A 24,142-nucleotide genomic window follows, 5' to 3' on the forward strand; every position below is an offset into this window, starting at 1 on the left:
CCCCACCCATCCAAACGGCACCAAGGGAGAGAACATGTGGGTGTTTTTATGAGCTTGCCCAGATGTGGGGCACTGGGGTCGAGGGAGGGCCGAGGTTTAAAAGCCCTCAGCAGTCAAACACCAAGGAACGGAGCTGACACTTTGTTACAATTCATCCCTGACATGTGACAGATGACCAAAATGGGTCACTTCTATTTCACTGAATTTGAAGTCCGGGAAGTAAGCCATTGTGGCACTCTATGAGTCCTGCAGCCTGAGGCCAGATAGGGAAGGGAACGAACGGTCTCTTGAATGCTTGTTCATGAGCTCAGCATTGTGTATCCTGAAAAGTGAAATGGATGCCTCGGTCACTGCCAATAACGTCTGGAACTCCAAAGCAGATAAGGAGCATCTTAGGTGAGGCCTTGTATTGTGGCTTTCATATATGTAGAGTTAACATGTCTCCTTGATTTATATTTTGGGAGCCTGTGGGGTAAGATATTCCTGGATTTCTTTAGCCCAAAGGGGACAGTCTTGGACAACGAATTGTCATTGCTGCCACTGCCCCTGTCAGACAGCCAGAACAATGCCAGCGACCTGGATAGTCTTTTAAAAATTTGCAGATTGGACTGCCTGTTGGCCGGCACATCCAGTGCTAAGGTAACCGCCCAACGTTCAGTCAGTTGTGCTGACCCTTGGGTCCCATCTTCTATTAGAGATGTCCTGGTCAAGGGCTGAGAGCTCCATCACAGATGACCAGAGTGATGGTGACAATTCCAGTCATAAACCAGAGAAACACCCATTACTCTTCACCTCAGGTGATCCCAAGGGGCTCCCGTGGTAGCCAAGGGGTCTGAGAGAGGGATGACATCCTCCAGTACCATGGCATCTGGCAAAGGAGTGACAACAGCGAAGGCCAAGCCCTCCTGCCAGTGGGATATACCAGGGGGCCCAGGTTTACCTCCACCTGTAACAAGGAAGCCTTGCCTTGCTGGCTTTGCTAAACTTGTGGGGGTGCTGCGACGTAAGCCAAGGCCTGATGGGCAACTGGCTACTGAGTGTCACAGGCCTGGGGCCCATGAGAATTTCTAAGTCCAAGAGAGTTCATTAGGCAACCAGCAGTTGCTGCTCCCATGTCTCATGTCGTGGGGCTGAGGAGAAGTGTTTCTTATATCAGAGTTCCACTAGCAACTTATGGTCATCACAGGAGGTCCTGAGAGTCCAGAAGACATGAGAGGAGGTTGCTAAAGCATCTACACTGAAGGACTCTCTGGCAGATCCCAACAGGAGTGCCTGCTGTTTTGTAATTTGGACAGATTCTAGGGCGTTTTGTTGTAGGGGGCCCTTTCAAGGCAGGCCAATTTTTAAATGACGGGATCAGTGGGCTCAGCTAACACTGGCAAACGAGGAATTTCCTACTGGACCCACAAATTCTTAAAGATTCTGGGTTTGTTCTAGCATTGTGGGTGCCAAGAGGGTCAATAGCTGGTTCTTGACAGCGTCAGTGATGAAGCAACCCTTGGTTTACCAACTAATTTTCAGGAATTTAACCAAGGTGGCATGGTCTTGCCCTATGTGTGGGACAATGGCTTGCCTGCCTTTTGTAAGCCCCTCTGAATATTTGCATGTCCTGACAGTTCCAAATGCCTATCCTTGGAGGAAGAGGTCATCCATGTAATGTCATACGTGTGATCCTAGACAAATGTGGATGTGCTTACAATCTTGCCTGCAAAGATTGTGGACGACGGCAGGGCCATTGAGGTACCCCGTGTGTAGCCAGGTAAATGTGTATTGTGTCCTTTCAGAAGTGAAGGCACACTGCAACTGAGGTGCTGTTGATATACAGACACTGAACAGAACACATTAGCCAAGTTTATAATAGCAAAGCCTTTAGCAGTTGCTGACTGGATGGAGTCCATAATTTCAAGAACATTGGGTATGGGGGCCTTAATGTGTGAGACCAGACCCTGAGGTACCAAGGCTGTGGGAATCCACCCTGAGGCACCCTTCATTCTTTCCGCGTCTAAGAACAGGCCAAACTGGAGAAGGTCAAATGGAGAAGCCGTGGGGGAAGTCATTCCTTCTTTACATAGAACTTACATAATGGATTTCAATCTTTATAGGCCCTGTTTTATTTTTCCTTAGCCCGTAATCAGTGTTTTTAGTGGGGACAGTCCATTGGGTCCCATTTTGTCAAGCCCATTCATAAGTGACAAAGATTGAGCTTAACTTTATTAACCATTGTGTCAGAGTGCTGATGCCCACTGTAGGATAGACACTTTAGGACAATGGGTGCCATGACCATGGGGAATTGAGGTAAGGCAATACTTTCAATGTGTAAGGCAAGGGAAACCTCTCTGTCCTCTATTTTATATTCATTAGCTCCCCTAAGATTTCAGGGGCTCCCTTTTAAAATTTAGTGGGATTCCCAACTGTTACTATAACTTGAGCCCCACTATTAAGAACATAAAGGTTTACTAAATGATGCATTTAGCAGATGTTGGAGTTAATTCACTATTTGTAAAAGTGTAAAGCCAGCACTTTATTCAGCACTTTATTCTGTTTATCATTATTGTTGTTGTGATAAAAACTCACCATTTTAGAGGGTACATGTCAGTGGCGTTTAGTACATTCACAGTGCTCTCCAGGTATCCCCTCTGTCAAGTCCCAAAATACACCATCACTCCAAAAGGAAACCTCATACCTTTTAATTAGTTCTCTCCCATTTTGCCATCTGTGACTCTACATTCTAGAAACCACTTATCTGCTCTCTTTCTCTGTGAATTTACCTAGTTTACATTTATTCTATATTGCCTAAAATTGGATACAAATGAAATCATACAATATGTGACCTTTTGTGTCTGGCCTCTCTCACTTAGCGTAATGGTTTTGAGGTTCATCCATCATGCTGCATGTATCAGTACTTGATTCCTCTTTATGGCTGCACGATATTCCACTGTATGGACATACCACTTTTGTTTGTCCGTCCATCAGTTGATGAACACTTGAGGCGTTTCCACCTTTTGGTTAGGGTGAATAGGGCTGCCATGAACATGTGTACACAAGTTTTCATTTCAATAAATGCTTTCAATGTTGGGGGTGGAATTCATGAGTCAGTCATATGGTAATTCTGCATTTAACTCTTTGGGGAACTCTCAAACTCTTTCCCACAGGGACGACATTCATTTTACATACCTATCAGTAATGCACAAGGATCCCAATTTCTCCACATTCTGCTCAATATGTTTTATTTTTCATTTAAAAATAATTCTATTGGGGCACCTGGGTGGTTCAGTGGGTTAAGCCTCCGCCTTTGGCTCAGGTCATGGTCTCAGGGTCCTGGGATCTAGCCCCACATTGGGCTCTCTGCTCAGCAGGGAGCCTGCTTCCCCCCCTCTCTCTGCCTGCCTCTCTGCCTACTTGTGATCGCTGTCTGTCAAATAAATAAAATCTTTAAAAAATAATAATAATTCTATTACACCCACCCTTGTGAGTATGCTGTGGCATTGTATGGGGGTTTTGTTTGCATTTCCCTAATGACTAATAATGTTGAGTTGATTTTCCTGTCCTTACTGCATATTTGTATATCTTTTCTGAAGATATTTGTATTCACATCCTAAGTCCACTTTTAAACTGGACTGTCTACTTGTTGTTGGGTTGTGTTTTTTATGCATTCTGCATACTAGACCTTTCTTAGATACGTGCTTGCCACAAAATTTTTATACCATCCTGTAGTTTGTTTTTGCTTTCTTGGTAACATCCTTTGACATAAAAAGGTTTTTAGCCTGGCAAAGTCAAATTTATCTGTTTTGTCTTCTTTCCTCACGCTTTTATTGTCCTATCTAAGAATCCATTGCCAAATCAAAGGTCATGGAGATTTACCCCTAATGGACTGAATTATAGACCCCCAAATTCATATGTGGAACCCCTAGGACTCATTATCCCCAAACTTGACTGTATTTGGTGACAGACCCTTTTAAATGGTAATTAAAGTTCAGTGAGACCATACGGGTTGGTCCTGACCCAATCTGACCAGTGTCCTAGAAAAGACGAGATGATTTGGACATACAAAGACACACCAGAAATGTGTACACACAGAAGAAAGATCCTGTAAGGACACAGTGAGGAGGCGGCCATCTGCAAGCCAAGGAGTGAGCCCTTGGAAGAAACCAAACCTGCTGACAACTTGATCTCAGACTTTTATCCTCCAGAACTGTGGGAAAATAAGTTTCTGTTGTTTACACCACCCACTCTGGGGCATTTTGTGATGGCAGCCCTAGAAAACTAAAACACCAAGTGTGGACAGACAAAGCTCCCACAGAAACACTCCTTTTCCATCAACGCTGTTGTTGTTTCTCCTATTCATTCTAGTTCTGTACTTATGCTATTTAGCTTTGAGGTGAAACCCATCAGAGAACTTTCAAGGCAGAGGAGAGAAATTAAACTGCAATACTTTAGCCAAAATCAGTATAGGTACCCTGAAGCCCTAGAATTCACCAATGAGTTTGCTGAGATAATGGAGCTCATGAAAATGACCACATAGAATTGTGCATAAAGATCTGGGCTCTGGACAAACTGTGCATGCATGTACCTGAACCCAAAAATAATATTAAATGATTTGAGTACTGATCAAATAAGTAGACCACTGTCATTATCCCACATTTCTCGCTGGTTGGTACATATATGGCCAGATATGAATAGCATCACAAAGGCTTTGAAATGTGAACCTAGACTGGAACAACAGCCAACAAAATTTACAAATTTGTGGACTGAACCTAAAATGAAGGTAAAATAAGGAAAACATTACTATCTATCTATCTATCTATCTATCATCTATCTATCTATCTCTCTAACAGAAGAGATTTTCTGTAGGATAAAAGAGATTTTCTGAGATTTTCTATAGGATATCATGATACTTTCTCTAAAACCAGAACACTAAAATGTCCAGATATACTCAAAATCCATTAGTATATGAAAAACCAGGGAAACGTTAATAAATTCCACGGGAAAATGCAAGCAAGAGAGGCAAGCACAAAGATGACACAAGTATTGGAAGTGAAAGAAAAAGATATTAAAGCAGCTATTACAATCACACTACATGAAGTGATAGCTGTAGGTAACAAACTGAAACAAAACCATACTGTTCTCTAATTTTCCAATGTCTGTAAACATACATACATAAAAATATAGGGATACACACATATATAAATACAAATTTATATATACAAATATATGTATACATGCAAACACATATAGATGTTTATATACACACTTGAGTATACATAGATAGGCATACACATGTACACAACACACACACACAATCACACACTCTCTCTCACATACACACACACTCACACACACACTCTCTCTCTCAGACACACACACACACTGGATAACTGTCAAAGGCAAAGCTGCACCACGCATTTCCACCATAAGTCAACTTGAGACTGACTATATACATGCAGCCTTTTTGAGTGCCCAGAAAGTTCCACCAAACTTAGTAGAGCCAAGTATGGAGGACTGACCATGTGTACAAATGATGTCCTGTTTCTATCACTTTTGTTGTGTTTTCATCCTGCCTCAAAAATGAGATTTTCAGTATAGACTCTCCTGCAATTTGCCTTTATCATACAACTCGGCCTCATTTTGCACCCCTTTCCTACAAAGGGATATGAATATTTCACATCCACCTTCAACCTCATTTTCTTAACATCTGTATTAGCATATTGTTCAGAGAACATCATTTGTATAAATTAAAACCTTTTAAGTTTATTGAGGCTTATTTTATGGCCCATACAAGGCCTACCCTGCAGAATATTCCATGTCCTATTGAGAGGAATGTGTATTCCTCTCTTGAGTATTCTACAGGTATCTGTTAGATATAACTCGCTTAGACTGTTGTTTCAATCCCTAATTTCTGGCTGATCTCCTGCCTAGTTGTTCTATTTATTCATTTGTAAGAGTGGGTTGTTGAAGTCTTCAGCTACTGACGAATTGTGCATTTCTCTCTTCAGTTGTGTCAGTTTTTGTTTCATGTATTTAGGCACTCTGTTCTTAGGTGCATTCATATTTTTAATCATTATATCCTTCCTATGAATTGTTGCTTTAATCATTCTCAACTGTCTTTCTTTGGTCAGTAACTCTCTTTTGTCTTAAACTCTATTTTACCAGATATTAGGATAGCCAAAAAAAAGAGGGGGGTTATTTTTGTTATTCTTTCCATAGTATATATTTTTTCCATCTTTTTATTTTCAATCTACTTTGAATCGAATGTGTGTCCCTTGTAGACAGCCTATGATTAGACAATGGCTTTTTAAATCCATTGTACAGATATATGATTTTTGATTGGAAGACTTAGTACATTTACATTAAATGTAATTAAAGAGAAGATAGGATCCATGTTTACCACTTGGCTATTTCTTTTCCGTATATTTTATGTCGTTTGTTCCTTTATTCATTTAATATTGCCCGTTTTGAAGTTTAAACAGATATTTTTGTTATACAAGGTAATTGCCTCACTTTCAATTTTACAAAATTCTTTAATTATTTTCTTAATGGTCGCCCTAGAGATTACAATTGACAGTTTCTCTTAATCTATAGACTAATACCGGTTTAATTTCAATAGTAAAAAAAAAAGGCTTTGTTAACTATTATCCTATTTTCTCCTTCTTTCTTAGAGCTTATTATTGTTATACAAATTATGTGTATATCTATTATAAGCCCATCAATGCAGTTTTACAATTTTTTTGTATATCATGAATCAGATAAGAAAAAAGAAATGGACAAAAATCCATACGCTCTCTCTTTATAGTTACCTATCTGGTTACCTTTCCTGGTGCTTTTTAACTCCTCATGTAAATTAGAGTTTTTGTTTAGTGTTCTCTTATTTCAGCCTGAAAGTTCAGTTTAGTATTGCTTGTGGGAAAGACAGAATCTCTAGGGTTTTGTTAATATGTAAAGGTCTTAATTTTTCTTCAATTTTGAAGGATAGTTTTTTTAGATATAGAATTCCTCATTGACAGTCTTTTCCTTTCAACACCTGAAAAATGTCATCTTACTGGCTTTGGGTATCCATGGCTGTTGTTGAGAAATGAGGATCTCTTAAATGTAATGAGTTGCTTTTCTCTTATTGCTTTCAAAGTCATCTTTTTGCGTTGGGCTTTGAAAGTGTTATTATGTTGTGCGTAGGTGTATCTCTCTTTGACTTTATCCTACTTGGATCTACTGAAGTTTTTGAATGTGTAGATTAATGCTTTTCAACTATTTTGGGAAGTTTTGATCGTTCTTTCTTCATATAATCCCCCTGCACCTTCCTCTATCTCCTCTTTTTCGGAGACTCCCATTATGTGTATTTTTTGTTGTTGTTGTGTTATGTTAGTCACCATAAAATACATCATTTGTTTTTGATGCAGTGTTCCAAGATTCATTGTTTATGTACAACACCCAGTGTAGGCCTCTGACTCTCTGTTCAATCTTCTTAATTTTTTTTTTTTTTGGCTTTCTGTTCCTCACTCTGGATAATCTCAGTTGACTTACCTTCAGATTCACTGATTCTTTCTTTGTTAGTTCAAATCTGCTATTGAGATCCAATGGGGGAATTTTTCATTTCATTACTGTCCTTGAAACCCAAGAACTTCAATTTTTTTTAAAAGTAATGTCTCCTTGTTAAATTATTGTATTTGGTGAGATATTTTCCTCATTTAACTTTAATCATGTAGATGTGTTTTCCTTTAATTATTTAAACATGTTTATAAATAGTTGATTTACAAAGCCATAATGAGATATCACCTTATACCTGTCAGAATGGCAAAAATTAAAAAGACAAGAAACAACAAGTGTTTCTGAGGATGTGGAGGAAAAGAGCACCCTCTAGCACTGTTGGTGGGAAAGGATGTGGAGGAAAAGAGCGCCCTCTAGCACTGTTGGCGGGAATGCAAACTGGTGCGGCTACTATGGAAAACAGGATGGACGATCCCCCAAGGATTAAAAATAGAAATTTCATATTACTCAGTAATTCCACTAATGGGTATTTACCCCCCAAAATGAAAACACGAATGTGGAAAGCTATATGCACACTTATGTTTCTTGTAACATTATTTACAATAGCCGAGATATGGAAGGAACCCAATGATCCATTGACAAATGAATGGATAAGGAAAATCTCTCTCTCTCTCTCTCTCTCTCTCACACACACACACACACACACACACACGAATATGCAACCATAAAAAAAGAATGAGATTGTGCCATTTGTAACAGTATGGATGGACCAAGAGTGTATTATGCTAAGTGAAATAATTCAGACTGAAAAAGACAAATACTGTCACTGCCAGCACGACAACACGACCAGGGTCGAGAGGGTAAGAGGATGGTGAAATGAAGATGAGACGCAAAGAGATGGGGACAGGAGGGGCAAGGTGGATGATGTCCAAGCAATGCCAGTTTATTCAGAAGAGTGCTCTGGTATAAGTATCGTACAGAGACAATCACAAGGAAGCAGTGATCCATTGCATTCTTAGAATAGTTTCCACAGGTTCCCCTTAGAAGGTTTCTTAAGGCTCATGTGCAAACATCATGACGCCAAGAGGGCTGCTTAAAGATGAGTTCCCTATAGATAAGTAGACAGAGAAGGGCCAAAAGGGCATCAGGTGCAGTTTATGGCCCCTGCAGGGACAGCAAGTCAAGTTACTGATTCACGGCTTTAGGCCTGCATGTCCTGTTCCAGATAAGCCCCAGAGGGTGGTCACGCAGGAGAGCGTGAGACCCATGGCACAGGCCCATTCTCAAGCACCTCAACTTATTAACCACAGGATTGCTTTAACCCTTAGGTTTCAAGGAGGCGCGAGTCAGGGGCTGGTTTGGTTCTCTCTCAAGCTACTGCGTGGCCTCCCACAAAATACCATATGGTTTCACTTATACGAGGAATCTAAAAAACAAAACAAACAAACAAAAAGCAGAATCAGACATATAAGTAAAGAGAACAAATTGATGGTTGCCAGAGGGAATGACGATGAGGGGATGGATGAAATGGGTGAAGGGGAGAGAGAGATACAGACTTCCAGTTATGGAGTCAGTAAGTCATGGGAATAAGAGACACAGAATACAGAATATAGTCAAAGGTATTGTAATAGCATTGTATGGTGACAGAGAGTAGCTACACTTGTGGTGAGCATAACATAAAGAAAAAGAACTTGAATCACTATGTTTTACACCTGAACCTAATGTAACACTGCGTGTCAACTATACTTAAACAATTTAACTAAGAAAATAAAACAAAATAAAATTTAAAAGAAAAGTTGATTTAAAGTCTTTGAGAAAGCCAATGTCTAGGCTTCATCAGGAACAGTTTACATTGACTGTTTCTTTTTCCATGAGCCATACCTTCTTGGCGGTTTGCACATTTTGTAGGTTGTCTTGTATATATAGGACCTTTAAAATTATACATTGTGGAAACTCCATAAATCAGATGATACCTCCCTCTCCAGATTCATTGTTATTGTTTGTTGCCATTGTTATGGTTTGCATAGTGACTTTACCTAAATAATGCATTAAAACCTGGATACTTTTTCATCTGTGGACACTGGATTCTCTTCTCTGATAGCTTACTGATGAGCTAATGACTATACAGAGATTGAATTAAATTCCTTGAACCAATAAATCTTCCAACCTTTATCAGGATGCTTTGGGCATATGTTTTGAGATGAATTCAATGTTCAGGTAGGCAGTTTATAACTCTGCCTAACCCTTCAGATTCCCCATGTACAGAGACTTATTGTCAGCTAGAAGTGAGGGCTAGCTCTTCTCAGATATCTTTTGAGTATGCACACAGTTCACTTCATGGCCTTCTAGAACTTAGTTACATGTTGGAACTTTTCAAGGCATCCTACGGACATTTCTTCTCCCAGTTTTGCTTTTTTAATATTTTGGATAGCTTCTGCTTTTTAAAATTTAAATCCAGTTAGCCAACGTATAGTAGTACATCATTAGTTTTTTTTTTTATTGTGTTATGTTAGTCACCATAAAATACATCATTCGTTTTTGATGCAGTGTTCCAAGATTCATTGTTTATGTACAACACCCAGTGCTCCATGCAATACGTGCCCTCCTTAATACCCACCACCAGGGTCACCCATCCCCCCCACCCCCCCCAAAACCCTCAGATTGTTTTTCATATAATGTTCAATGTTCTTTAGTTACGTATAACACCCAGTGCTCATCACATCACATGCCCTCCTTAATGCCCATCACCCAGTTACTTCATCCCGCCACTCACCTCCCTTTCCGCAACCCCCAGTTTGTTTCCTGGAGTCAAGAGTCTCATATGGTTTCTCTCCCTTCTTATTAGCCCCAACTAGTCACCCTGCATTTGGAAGCTGCAGTGGTAAACAATTGCTGCTGAGTGTTTTTTGTTTGTCTGCTTGTTTTTTTCTGATGCCTGTGGCCAGCCAGTTTACAGAAAATGGATTCTAAGTGAGAATAAATGAAGCCATGTCTGAACATGGAACATTTTAGAGAGCTGCTGGATGGGTCAAATATTGGTAATTCTTTGAGGATGGGAATGTTGGGGAGCTCCAAATCTTTCTGCCTCTCCACGAGGTGCCAGGCTGCTGTTTCACGGGTAACGTAATTGCAGATCTGTTGGTTTTCCATGCTACCACAGATCTGGGGCCAAGGGGTTCAGAATAGGCAATTTAAAATACCACAAAGCTTATTGTTCATGGTAAGATCTGACCATTTTTCCTGAATAAATATTCTTGGGATGACTGAAAGCCTTTCTTTAATTCCCAGAGTTCTGAAAAGTTGATTTTGACAGTTTTTTTTCCAGTGTTCTCATTGCATATTGTGGAGGAACGGATTGTCAGAGGTCCTTATTTCACCATTCCAGAAGTGCTACCTCCAGAAGTGCTACTCTAACTCATTTCTTCATCTCAGTAAGGGTTCCTTCTAGCTGTAGAATTTCCACTTGGATTTGTTTATTTTCTAAGTACTTCCACCCTCCTCTGTTTTATAGATTCCAAAATTATGCTGTCATGTACTTACATTTTATGATGACTCCTTTCCTTCATTTGAGTATCTCTCTATGTTACTTTGAAAGTTAGTTGCCACAAATTCTATTTCTTGTTTAGACTTTGCTATATTTGCTTTGTTGTTCACGTGTGCTTTCTATACATGTTTTTCTTCTCTGTATAGACTTTAAAAATGTAACACTGAGTTACATGTCTGAATTGTAGTCATTCTCCCTGCGAAAATTTCAGACATTATGAGAATACTACAGTAGTCCTGTTTTACCACCTGTCACCATCTTCATTCTTTCTGACGTCATATGTTACTCCATCATCAGGCAATGGTACAGAGTTCAAGACCTTTATTATGTGCATTTACATGTACTTGTGTATTCTAAGAAAAATATTTTTTCTTTATACATATTTGTGAGTTTAAAACAAAAGATATAATTGAGTACTTATTTGTTTGCCGTCTTTTTTCCCACTTGATTTGCCTTTCTACTTGTTATAATTGTACAGCCCCATTCGTTCTAATTGATCCATGATATTCCATTTTCTGGGTAGACCACAGATTACTTACTCTTCCATGCTTTGATAGACACTTTCATGTCATGAAGGGATATTTTCTTGTTATTACAGAAGATAATGCAGTGAATAACCTTGAAAACGTCTCCTTATGAGAATGAGACACTGTGTATATTTAGCACCAGTGAGGGTTCTTAATAGGGGATGAGAAAATTACCTACTTTTCTCTACTGGAAGTCATAATAGATGTCTTAACATGGCAAAAAATGAAACGATTCTTGCCTTTTTTAATATGAAACTTCATTCAGTAATTTACTACAGTAAAAGAGACTTGGAAATTCTTGCCCATGTCTGGGTGTGACAGTAGGAATCAGTAATAATAAGTCATGGGAAATTCACAAAAATTAACAATAGAATCCTAAATAACTTAGGAACTGAAGGGGAAAAAATCACATCAGTAATTAGAGAATATTCTGATATGAATGAAAAGGAAAATACAAGCTATCAAATAAAGGTACACAAATAAAGGTAAGAGTAGTAGTAAGTAAAATAGAGCATAGAAAAAGAATAGCAGGAATTAGTGACCGGAAGTTTTTTTTTTTTTTTTCTATAAACAAATTAAACAATGTTACAGACCTTTAGCTAGATTGACCAAGGAAAAATTGGAGGAAGAAGGGATATCACAATTGTTAAAGACAACAACAGACCCAAAGCAAGTCATTTATGCTAAGCAGCACATCATCAAACCAAGACTTAATTAGAGTTTCAGCTCTCTCAGAAATGGAAACTTAAACCAGTGAATTAGGAATGACCTAATCAACACTAGTTAGGTAATCTGCCTATCATCCCCTGAAAGAATTGCCACAGACAATTCACTTTTTCTTAGTCTAACTTCCTTGTTTCTTCTCCCTTCTGCCTGTAAAACTCTTTCACTTTGTACAGTTGCTTGGAGCTCCTTTCTCTCTCTCTGTTAGGTTGAACGCTGCCTGATTCATGAGTCATTGAATAATGGCAATAAGGTCTTTAAAATTACTCAGCTGAATTTTATTTTTTAATACTACCAATGCTACAAATTTAAGAGAGGTTATAAGGTAATCCTACAAAAAAGCATATGCCAACAAATTAGATAACTATATGAAATGTACATATTACTGGAAAGGCACAAAGCAATGAGATTGACTCAAAAAGAAATAGAAAGTATGAACTGACTTATAACAAGAGATTGACATTCTAATGAAACACACCTCCCCCCTCCCCGCAACACACACACACACACACACACACACACATACACACACACACACAGACACACACAGAAGCCCAGGACCAAATGGCTTCACTGGTCTATTCTATATTTTTAAAATAGAAATTCAAATAATTAACATAGAGTGTATTATTAGTTTCAGAGGTGGAGTTCAGTGACTCATCAGTTCTATGTAACATCCAGTGCTCATTACAACACATGTCCTCCTTAATGTCAGTCACCATGTAGTCCCATCACCCCAATCCCCTCCCCTCCAGCAACCCTCAGTTTATTTCCTATGGTTAAGAGGTCTTCTCTACATTTAAAGGAGATTTAACATCAACTTTTATTTTTTTATTATTGTATTTTTTAATCTTACATTCAACTTTATTTTTTTTGAGGTTGCCTATTTTTATTTCTTTTTTTCATTTTTTTATTATGTTCAGTTAGCCACTGTATAGTACATCATTAGTTTTTGATGTAGTGTTCAATGATTCATTAGGTGCATATAACACCCAGTGTTCAATCTTTTTTTTTTTTAAGATTTTATTTACTTATTTGGCAGAGACACAGCTAGAGAGGGAACAAAGTAGGGGCAGTGGGAGAGAGAGAAGCAGGCTTCCTGTGGAGCAGGGAGCTAGACGCGGGACTCGATCCCAGGATCCTGGGATCATGACCCGAGCCAAAGGCAAATGCTTAACAACTGAGCCACCCAGGCACCCCAGTGTTCAATCTTTTAAAAACTCTCCCAAACTATAGATGAGGAAGAAACACTTCCCAACTCATATAATCAGTCCAGTAATACCCTGGCACTCATAGAGACAAAGTGATAACAAGAAGAAGAAAACAAGGGGCACCTGGCTTTGGTTCAGTTCATGATCTCAGGGTCCTGGGATCGAGCCCCACTTCAGGCTCTCTGGCCAGCGGGGAGTCTGCTTCTCCCTCTCCCTTTGGCCCTCCCCCCTGCTCATGCTTACTCTCCCTCTCTCTCTCTCTCCCTCTCAACTAAATAAATAAAATCTTTAAAAAGAAGGGGGGGAAAAGCCTCACATATCAAAATTCCTTACAAATAGAGATACAAAAATTATCAACAAAATATTAGCGCTACTAATCCAGCAACATAAAAAAATAATAATTCTTTACCATGACTATGTGGAATTTATCCCAAGGATAAAAAATCACTTAAAATATGAAAATTAGTCAGCATAATTGTTGGGATAATCAGTTATGCACAGTCTGTCAATCCATGATCCACTGTATAAAAATGGGCCTAGAGATTGTAGTCTAAGATGGTGGATCAGGAGGATCTTGAGCTCATCCCATCCCATCGACTCCCTGAGAAAACAAGTACCTGTATGTAACTAATTCTCTTAAATGACTGGAAGACTGGTAGGAAAGATCTTCCACAGTTAGTCATAGAGAAAAGACCACATTATAATGGGTAGGACCGGTGGAGATGCGGTTGGAAACCAAACCCTTGGTGTGACTAACCACCAATGGGAAGGACATTAAAAGTGCAGAAAAGTGAGAGGACCAGACCCCACATCAAGCACTTCTGGCACTGGGGACCCTCACTAAGAAGACAAGTCCCCATTATGTCTGGCTTTGAAAGCCATTGGGGGTTAACTCCAAAGGCTTTAAAACTCAGTGGGGCTTAACTCAGAGAGAGTCCAAGGGTGACAGGCAACTGAACCCCGACCCTTAAAGAGCTAGCATGCTAAATAGCTCAAGACACAGCACAGAAGCAGTAGTTTGGAAAGTGCCCAGAATATATGGTGAAGATTTATTGACAAATCTTAGAACGTGTGCCCAAGGGTTAGGGATTGGCAATCGATTTCCCTAGAAACAAAAGTGCTGGTGGGTGCCATTTTTCTTCCCTTCCCTCAGCCTAGATAACCAGACACTTGCAGGAGCCAGTTCTAACACTCTCCATCTTCCTGGCTAGCATGGCGTGCCCTGCCCTAACATTCCCCAGTGGATGTGTCCCACCCAACCCAACCTCCTCATCGGGCATCCCTCCAAAGTTGATCCTGCCCCTACCATGCCTGGCAGGCAGCCTCAGCCAGGACCAGTGCCACACTAAGGCGACTCCTGCCCGGGGGAGGGGGTGAGCAAACCCCCGCACTCCAGTGCACTCATAGTTTTGCAGCCGGACCTCTCAACAGCACAGGGAGCAAACCCTCACCAGTGCACCCACAGCAGTCAAAGCGACTCATTGCAGCCAGTAGGACTGAAGGCAATCACAGCTCAAGCACAATAAAAGGGGGCATGCAGACCACACAGAGGACAACCCTGGAGTTGCTAGTTCTGATGACTGGGAAGGATGAGCTATAGGGCAAAACAGGACCTCTTCCACATGAGGTCACTACTTTTGAGACCAGGAGATGTAGCTGATCTACTTAATACACAGAAAGAATCACAACGAGTTAGGCAACATAAAGAAACAGAGGAATATGTCTGAAATGAAAAAACAAGACAAAGTGACAGTAAAAGAGTTAAATAAAACAGAGATAAGCTATATGCCTGATAATCTTCAAAGTAGTGGTGATAAAAGACACTCAGTGTACTTGAGAAAAGAGTGGATGAACTCAGTGAGAACTTCAGAAAAGAGACAGAAAACATCAAGAAAGAACCAGTCAGAGCTGAAGAATTTAACAACTGAAATGAAAAATACGCTAGGGGAAACCAACAGCTGATTAGAGGATGCAGAAGACTGGATCAACAATCTGGAAGACAGGGTCATGAAAAACGACCAAGCCAAACGGCAAAAAGAATAAAGAATAATATGAGAATAACTCAAGGGAGCTCTACAAACTTAACTAAGCACAATAACATTTGTATTTTACAGATCCCAGAAGGGGAAGAGAGAAAGGAGAGGGGAAATGTTGTTTGAAGAAATAATAACCAAAAACGTCCCTAATCTGCTAAAGGAAAAATACATCTAGGTCCAGGAATCACAGAGATCCCTAACAATGTGTCACCAAGACACATGATAATTAAAAAGGCAAAAAGCAATAAAGGGACATATAGGGAGAAATTGACAGTGATAAAATAACAGTAAAGGACTTTAACACTGCACTTCATCCACGGATAGATCATCAGACAAAATACTCAACAAGGAAACAGGGACTTTGAATGACACGTTAGACCGGATGATCCATACGTAGCATTCCATCCCAAAACAGCAGAATACACATTATTTTCAAGTGGACATAAATCATTCTCTAGAATAAATCACATGTTAGGTCACAAAACAAGTTTCAATAAATTTAAGAAACCTGAAATCATATCATGCATCTTTTCTCTATGAAACTAGAAATCAACTATAAGAAAAAAAAAAACTGGGAAAAGCACAAACCCTTGGAGGCTAAACATAAAAATACATGGGGACAACTGAAAATGAAAGCACAATGATCTGAAATTTGGACAACACAGCAAGAGCAGTTCTAAGAAGGAAGTTTTTAACAATATGGGCCTACTTCCCTACTTCAAGAAGCAAGAAAAATCTCAAATAAACAACCTAACTTTATACCTAAAGGAACTAGAAAAAGAAGAACAAACAAAGGCCCAGGCTAGTAGAAGTGAAACAATAATATGGATTAGAGTGGACCTAACTGAAATGGAAACTAAAAAATCAATAGAAAAGATCAATGAAACCAAGACCTGGTTCTTCAAAAAGATAATCGAAATTGGTAAACCTTCAGCCAGATGCATCACAAAAAGAAGAGAGAAGAGTCAAATAAATAAAATAAAAAATGAAAGATGAAAAATAACAACCAACTCCACAGAGATGCAAAGAATTGTAAGAGAATAGTATGAAAACTTATACGGCAACAAAGTGGACAACTTAGAAGAAATGGATGAATTCCTAGAAACACGCAATCCCCCAATACTGAATAAGAAAGAAGTAGGATATTTAAACAGACTGATTACTAGTTACAACATTGAATCAGTAATGACAACATTCTCAACATGAAAGTCCAGGACCAGATGGCTTCACAGGAAAATTCTACCAAACATTAAAAAAAAAAAAAAGAGTTAATACTTATTCTTCTCAAGCTATTCCAGCAAAAATAGAAGAGAAAGGCACACTTCCAAATTCATTTTATGAGGCCAGCATTACTCTGATAACCAAAACCAGACAAAAACACTACAAATAAACAAACAGAAAAACCTGAAACTGTAGGCCAATATCTCTGATGAACATAGATGCAATAATCCTCAACAAAATGTTAGCAAACCAATTCAACAGTACATTAAAAGGATCATTCACCATGATTAAGTGGGACGTATTCCATGATAACATGGGATGAAGCAAAGGGGCTACAGTATTTGCAAATCAATCAATGTGATATGCCACATTAATAAGAGGAAGGATAAAAGTCATATAATCATCTCGACCATTTGACAAAACAAAATTTTGTCCCACGAAGTGGGTCTACGGGGTATATAACTCAACATAAGAAAGGCCATATATGAAAAACCCACAGCTAAAATCATTCTCAAGGGTGAACAACTGAGAGCTTTTCCATTAGGACAAGGATGAAGACAAGGATGTCCATCCTCACCACTTTTATTCAACAGAGTACTGGAAGTCCTAGCTGCAGTAATCAGACAACAGAAAGAAATAAAAGGCAGCCAAGGCAGTGAGGTAGAAGTAAAACTTTCACTATAGGCAGATGATGTGATACCCTATATAGAAAACCCTAACGACTCCACAAAAACAAAAAACAAAAAACAAAAACAAGCAAACAAACAAAAACCTACTAGAAATGATCAGTGAATTCAGTTAAGTTTCAGGATACAAAACCAATGTGCAAAAATCTGTTGCATTTCTATACGCTGATAATGAAGCAGCAGAAAGTGAAATTAAGGAAAAATCCTACTTATGATTTACCAAAAATGATGATACCTAGGAATACACCTAACCAAACGAGGTGAAAGACCTGTACTCTGAAAGCTATAAATCAATGATGAAAGAAATTGAAAATGACACAAACAAATGGAAAGACATTCCATGTTATGGGTTGGAATAAGAAATATTGCTAAAACGTCTATACTACCCGAAGCAATTTACACACTTAATGCAATCCCTATCAAGATACCAAGTGCATTTTTCATAGAATTAGGACAGAAAATCCTAAAATTCATATAGATCTGCAAAAGACCTTGAGTAGCCAAAGCTATTCTCAAATAGAAAAGCAAAGCTAAGGATGTCACAATTCCAGACTTCAAGTTATATTATAAGACTGTAGTAAGCAAAGCGGTATGGTACTGGCACAAAAATATATATATAGATCAATGGAACAGGATAGAATACCCAGAAATAATCCTACAGTTATATGGTCAACTAATCTACAAAGGAGGAAAGAATGTCTGATGGGAAAAAGACAGTCTCTTCAACAAATGGTGCTGTGAAAACTGGTCTGCTACATGGAAAAAGAATGAAACTCGACCATTTTCTTACACCATAAAAAAAATGGGTAAAAGACCTAAATTTGAGACTTGAAAAAACAATCCTAGAAGCATGCACAGGCAGTTATTTCTTTGACATCAGCCACAATATTATTTTTTAATACGTGTCTCCCGAGGCCATGCAATAAACTAAGCACACCAAAATTAAAATCTTCTGTAGAGGTAATGAAACAATCAAGAAAACTAAAAGGCAACCTACTGAATGTGAAAAGATATTTGCAAATGACATACCTGACAGAGGGTTTGTATCCAAAATATATAAAAACCTTATACAACTTAATATAAAAAAGCACAAATAATCCCATTTAAAAATAGGCAAAAACATGAATGGACGGTTCTCAAAAGACCTACAGATGGCCAGCAGACACATCAAAAATGCTCAACATCATTCATCATCAGGGAAATGCAAATGAAATCTACAATGAGGTATCAACTTATACCTGTCAGCATGGTTAAAATCAGAAACAGAAGAAATGACAGATGTTGGCAAGGATGTGGAGAAAAGAGAACCCTCCTGCACTGTTGGGAATGTAAACTGGTGTAGTCACTGTGAATGACAGTATGGAGGTTCCTTAAAAGGTAGAAAATAGAGCTACATTTTGTTTCAGTAATCACACTACTGGGTATTTTCCAAAGAATATGAAAACACTAATTCAAAGGGATACATGTACCCCCATGTTTATAGTAGCATTATTTACAATAGCCAAGATTTGGAAGCAGCCCAAGTGCCCATTGATTGGTGAATAAAGGCGTGGTACCTATACACACACACACACACACCAGAATATTATTGAGCCATAAAATAATGAAATCTTGCCATTTGCAATGAAATAGATGGAACTAGAATGTATAATGTTAAGTTTGTAAGTCAGCCAAAGACAGACAAATACCATATGATTCCACTCATATGTGGAATTTAAGAAATAAAGCAAAGGAGCAAAGGGGAAAAAAAGAGAGAAACAAAGACAAGAAATGGACTCTTAACTATTGAAAACAAACTGGTATGTACCAGAGGGGAGATGGTTGGGGAGGTGTGTGAAATAGGTGATCGGGATTAACTAGTGCACTTGTGATTATGCACTCAATAATGTATAGATTTGTTGAATAACTATATCGTATTCCTGAAATCAAAATAACACTGTATATTAACTTTACTGGAATTAAAATTTTAAAAAGAATGAAATACATTAATAAAAATGACTTTTTATAAAATATATGTATTAGAACAATATACATGAATCTTAAAAAAATCTCTAAGTTATTTGACAAATATGGGTATTTTGAAGTAGCAATAATTAACATGATACAAATTAAGTGACTTGGTAGAATGGAGTTTTATTTTTCTAATGGTTCACAGCTCTTTCTCTGAAAATCAAGTGGCACCATGTTAGCCTTTGGCTTACAAAATTTTCTTCCAGAATATTTGGCAACTTCTGGGCACCACTTACAAGGATTTACTTGCCCTTGATATTATGGTAGTTTTTCTTGGGAGTTCATGCAGCAGGCTCTTTTTTTTTTCCCAAATCCCTTTGACTTAATCTATCTTGTAATGAGCTAAAGAAAAAGTTGGATTTCTTTAGTTTACTTAGCTTTTATCTCATTGCTTGGCTCAGAGGGACATCCTTTACAAGTTTCTACATTCACATCAAGGGTTATTTAGAACTTATTTTCTAAAAGTTCAAGTGGAATACTTAGCATACATGATGAAATAAGGGGGTTTAATGTAAATTATAATAAATTTCAAAGGATTGAAATCCTACAATGTATTTACCCTCCATGGTTATTGAAAGCTAGAAATTTAGCATGTATCTATTGGAAAAAGAAAACAAAGGGAAGTTCACTACTCTGCCCGAGTATATGCTGGTTTAGTATCCTTATAAAATATATATGTGTAGTAAATCATAGTCTTAAAGTATACTTAGAATACTGCATTATTCAAACCAAAATCTACTTTAACAAAATGTCTATAATTAAAAGTAGCTGATGAGGGGTGCCTGGGTGGCTCAGTGGGTTAAGCCTCTGCCTTCGGCTCGTGTTGTGGTCCCGGGATCCTGGGATCGAGCCCCGCATCGGGCTCTCTGCTTGGCAGGGAGCCTGCTTCTCCCTCTCTCTGCTGCCTCTCTGCCTACTTGTGATCTCTGTCAAATAAATAAAATAAATCTAAAAAAATAAAGTAAAAGTAGCTGATGAAATGAAATCCAAAGTTATGACAAGGGAGACTAACTTTGACTTGAAGCTGTGTTGCTTAGAGAACTTAAAAAAGCATGTGACCTTAAAGCCATTCGAGGAAAAGTTAGAAGGTATCCTCTCTTCATTCTTTACCACAATTCTAATTGAGGATGGACCTGAAATTAGTATTTCTAAATATTTCAGAAAAAGTCCATAGAAGTGCTAAAAAGATTTTTTAATAATGTCTCTCTGTCTTTCTGCATCAATGAGTTGTAGTGCTCAACAGAATTCCTGATAGATATCAGTCCGAGTGTTCCCACTCCAGTTTACCTATCCACTGATGTCTTCTGCCTCCACAGAGATCCAGAAGTGTATGATATTACATCTCAGGCTGATTGCATGGGTGTTCAGAGTGTTCTGGTAGATATTTAGTTCACTTTAGGGGACCCATTGAAACAGGGTCTCCTACTTCTCTGCCATCTTGTCCCTCCTCCCCCTCAACAGACTTTCCTAGAAGCACAAAAACAAAGGCAAATCCATACACTCATTCAGATGTCAGAAGAATGGGAGGTGGACTATTAGGTCACCCTTAGCCAGAGCTTCTGCAGGCTTTTTACCATATGTGAGTCAGGTGGACTTTTGTGAAAGAATACTGTTTAGTGGCCAGGACCTCTTTTGGGCATTGCTTCCTAAGTGGAATATATAACAGATAAGGGAGTAGGGGAGGTAATACAGGGGATCTACTCATCCCAGCTTGAAAGGAGCTGTTGAAGACCATATATGCATTCAAGAAGCCCATGGGATCCTCTAGCTGTGGGTAGTGGCTAATGTGGTCATCCAGAATTGACATCATGGATTATGGCAGTATTTACTGTACAGCTTCAAAAACTCTGGATATAGATTCACAGGATCCAATGACCCATAAATAAAATGAAAGGGACCAGTTACAGAAGCAAGAGCTCTCACCCAGCATCTTCTGAGCATCTTCTTCTGGTTGATGTACTGTTAAAGACTGTTGATAGTGAAGTTTTCCCATCATTGTTGCTTATCCCTGCCCACATGTCCCACAGCTTATTCTCAGAGGGTCAGGTGTATAGCCTAAAGACTGGGATGAGACCTTGGGAGAAGACAGAGAAGTTCAGTTGTGCGAGGATGGGTGGCAGGATGACTCCAACTTTGAGAAGTTTTGGAGGAGAAGATAGTGAGTCTCAGAAAATACACCTCCATCTGACAGAGACTCTTTATGGTAAGCTGACAAGATCCATTCTTCTGGAACATGTAAGAGCAGCTCCTGAGCAACAAAGCTCCATAATCATGAGACAAAAAGTTGGTCTTGTGGTTCTGGAGCCCCAGATACCCCAAAAGTGCCTCCTCAAATATGGAATACTGATATGGTCTTGGTTTGTCACTGAAGCCAATGCCCAAGAAATCAAGGGCAATCACTTAATGAAACTTCAGGATCAGACCTTCCCAAATCTTGTGCCAATCATAGCTGGATATTGGAAAGCCACGTCAAAGTACAACTATCTCAAGACTTCAACCACACCTGTAGTTTTGGGAGAAGACAAACAGTCCCTTGTAGGTAAAAAACTTGCCTGACAACTTCCATGACTGAAGAACAGGAGAAATGGGGGTGGGGTTGGATATGCAGAAAGGCAGCAAGTAGGGGCACAGCCCATAGCCCCACCTGTACCCAAAACTCCCCTTTATTCTATTATCATTTCTATTTGCATCTCAAATCATCTTTTATCTTCCTAAATAAAATTTCCAAGATGTGCCTTTAATATGGTGTCGGTTAGAAGAAACACTGCAAGTTATGACTTTTTTCATGTGTATTTCAGAGTTAAGATCTTAAGGGAGGCAGAACTGAAACAGTATTCAGTGTACAGGGTTAATCAGGATTAATAGCTGAAGAAGGAATCAGACGTATATTAATCAACCTTCCTTGATCAACATTGGATGTGGCTATTAGAGGAAGTCCCTGAGCTTGGGCACATAGACTCTCTGTAGCTGAGGTAATGACTGAAAAGGTTAAGGTGACATTTGCCAGCTGACTGTACACTAAGCAGATGAAGGAGAGAGTCTGTCTTTGGGAGGGGGTTCTGGGTGATCCATATTGATGTCTATCATAGGTTCACTATCAAATGATACTCTGGCCAGGTAGACAACAGTAAGTTGACAGTTGTTTTCTCTCAGCACTTGTTTTTGGCTTCCATTTCTTGATGAAAACAGGGATGTGGTCACACTATTTGGTTTTCCATTTTTAGGCATCATGCCCGTTGTTTGCTATTATGCTCTCTATTCTTACGTCATAGCTCCACTACAATGTGTTTACATGTGCTTCCTGAATCCAAGATGTCATGGCTTCCCTAAATTCAGGGCTATTATCAGAAATTTTCATTTGACTATTATTTTTCCAAAATTCACCCATGTTTGTGCTTTTGGAATGCCTATGAGATGTACTTAATAATTACTTATTCCATTCCTTAAGTCTCTTTGCCTCTCATCCTCTTTTTTTCTTTCTCTTTCTGTGAGATGTTCTGTATTATTTCTTTCACTTGTCTTCTAGTTCACCAATTCTATATCCAGGTATGTTTCCTTTCTTGTATAAAATTTCTTTAATCTTTTGTTCTAGTGGTTACAATGATTAAGTCTAGAAAACTCATTTAGCACATTTTTGATACTGAGCTTCTTCTTCCTTATATGTTCTGTCATGCGTACACACACACACACACACACACACAATTTATTTTTTATGTTGGCATTTGGTAATAATTCTGTGGTGGTTTCCATTCTAATTTGTTTGATTTTGCTGATGGGGGTTTGTTTTTAGATTATGTTCTTATATTGAGGGAGTTTATCTTCAGGAATCTTTCAAAAGCCTTAATTAATATTAAGCTCCTCCAGAAAGGATTATTGCACATTTGCCATTTGATTAGGTTGCCACCAGGAATTATTTGGGTCATGCTGATAGTGTTAATTTGAACCCCAGGGCTACACTAGAACACTCCTGTGATGGCAAATTCTCAGACTTTTTTTTTCCCTCAATCAGAGCTAAGGACGGGGAATAGAATTTTCTTTGGCATCTTCTATTCCCAATGGAAAAAAGTAAAGTTTTCACATAGAATGTAGTCATTCAAGCACCGAATTATGCAAAGCTGAGTATTTAATGTGATAGGTCTTATTTTGTTGGGCCAGTGTGGCTAGAGGTTAAAAACAAACAAACAAACAAACAAAAAACCCAAAATCAAAATCAAAAACAAAAACAAAAACACCCTGAACATTCAAATAGCCTAAGTTAAAATACATGGCCAGCATCAAGGAAAGTCATTTTAATACTATTAATTTGTATAACTCTTCTCTGACTTGATCGAAGTGACAGGAGATTTCCACTTGCAGATCTGGACTCATAAGATCTTCTCATCATGATTAAAAGCATACAACTAATCAAACAAAGAAGCAAACAGCAAGTAAAATATAATACCAGATTTCCCCCTCCATTTTTGAGACTGAGTACCTAGTAAGACTCTTACTAGTTCAACCTGACACACCTGAGTGTGCACCGGGCCCATGGCTGTAAGTCAGTAGCTATATGTCCCAGATTGGCTAAGTCAGAGCTGAGTGTGGCTTGAGTTGCTTTGACAGGTTTCCTCAATTATCCTCATGATGCAATGTGCTAGTCATTGAAGTTTGCATTATCCACGGGAAAGATTACAGACTTGGAAGGAATAGAATCAGATAAATCTGG

At 38.7% G+C, this 24,142-nt stretch overlaps 1 pseudogene across 1 annotated transcript; it reads right to left on the minus strand.

Annotated features, from left to right (window-relative positions):
* Positions 1 to 1,673: 1,673 nt before the first annotated feature.
* Positions 1,674 to 22,668, minus strand: LOC308337449 (mesoderm-specific transcript homolog protein-like; annotated as a pseudogene). The gene is made up of 4 exons: positions 22,546 to 22,668; positions 21,501 to 22,105; positions 21,128 to 21,396; positions 1,674 to 2,018 (listed from the first exon to the last, which is right to left on the minus strand). The product of its transcript is annotated as a mesoderm-specific transcript homolog protein-like (transcript).
* Positions 22,669 to 24,142: the final 1,474 nt, after the last annotated feature.

This window comes from Martes martes (genome assembly GCF_963455335.1).
Source record: "Martes martes genome assembly, chromosome: X".
NCBI lineage: Eukaryota > Metazoa > Chordata > Mammalia > Carnivora > Mustelidae > Martes > Martes martes.